General features: G+C 37.6%; 1 protein-coding gene across 1 annotated transcript in view; it reads left to right on the top strand.

Annotated features, from left to right (window-relative positions):
- The window catches only part of PCDH9 (protocadherin 9), a 1,343,918-nt gene that overhangs the window by 933,343 nt on the left and 409,368 nt on the right, over positions 1 to 1,207 (top strand). The window lies entirely within an intron of this gene.

Genomic DNA, 1,207 nt, shown 5'->3' with positions numbered 1-1,207 from the left:
TATTTATTATAAGACCAATATGTTGTACAGGTTATAAACTTTTTTTTTTTTTTTAATTTAGGCAACTTTCTTTATGTGTCTTTCTTTATCTAGACATTACATATTTATATGGGGTGCCTTATAATACAAAAAAGGGGACAAAGTCATGGTTGAGGTATATTTTAATCATGTCTTTGTTTATTTATTCATTGAATAAAGAACAGAGACATAAAACACTTAGGATTGTGGTTCTCAAGAAAAGTCCCTAGAGGAGGGTACCATTTGACGAAGAGATGTCAGGCCAATGTTAGGGAGTGGGAAGCAAATGTTGTTTTGTGCCATCAAGTCAGACCCGACTCATAGTGATCCCTCCTTGGGTTTCCAAGGCAGTAACACCATGGAAGTAGATTGCCCCAGGAAGCAAATAGCAAGGCAGTAAAGAAAGAATGAACCTAGTCTGCGTAAAGATGTTATGTGCTGGAATGTGCCATGTGAAGCAAAAGTGAGGTCAAGTGGATGTCTGTGCTAGAGAACCTTGAACACCAAGTGGAGAGCTTGGCAATTAGCCTATAAGATATCTGGGAGTTTTTAAGCTATGAATATGCATTATTCCAAGACCATGAATGATACTGTTTAGAAAGTCTGAGTGAGGAAAGAGGGAATCCTCAGAATCCTGGGAAGATCAGAAAATAAAGAATGATGAAGGAAATTGAGACGATAATGGACTTTGAAAACGTGATGTGAAGTTTTATAAAGGAGAAGGTTATAAAATCCATGACTGAAAAATGCTCATTAATGTAAAGAGGTCAATTATGACTTCAGTGAAGATAGTTCCAGCAAACTATAGAGTGTTGTTGAGTGAATACTGTTGAAGAAATAATGATGGTGGAGGTCAGCTATTTTAAGAAGTCCCAATGAACAGGGAGGTGGAATTTATTTTTTAAATATTACTATGACCAAACTCAAAAACCAAACTCACTGTTGTGAAGTCAGATCCAACTCATAGCAACCCCTTCTTGGGTTTCTGAGGCAGTATCATGATGGAAGTAGATTGCCCAACCTTCCTTCCAACTAGTGGCTGGTAGGTTTGAACAGACGGCCTTCTGGTTAGCAGTCAAATGCCTTAGGCACTACACCACAAGAGCACCTTTTACTATGACTATCTTCATTACTTAAATATTTCAGTATGTCTTCTCTCTTGCTCTCTGTCTCTGTTTCTCTCTCTATA

Source organism: Orycteropus afer, unplaced genomic scaffold (genome assembly GCF_000298275.1).
Source record: "Orycteropus afer afer isolate SDZICR_OR568_19922 unplaced genomic scaffold, OryAfe1.0 scaffold00228, whole genome shotgun sequence".
In the NCBI taxonomy this organism is placed as follows: Eukaryota; Metazoa; Chordata; class Mammalia; order Tubulidentata; family Orycteropodidae; genus Orycteropus; species Orycteropus afer.
The sequence above is the reverse complement of the archived record's forward strand: the minus strand, read 5'-3'. Positions and strand labels throughout refer to the sequence as shown.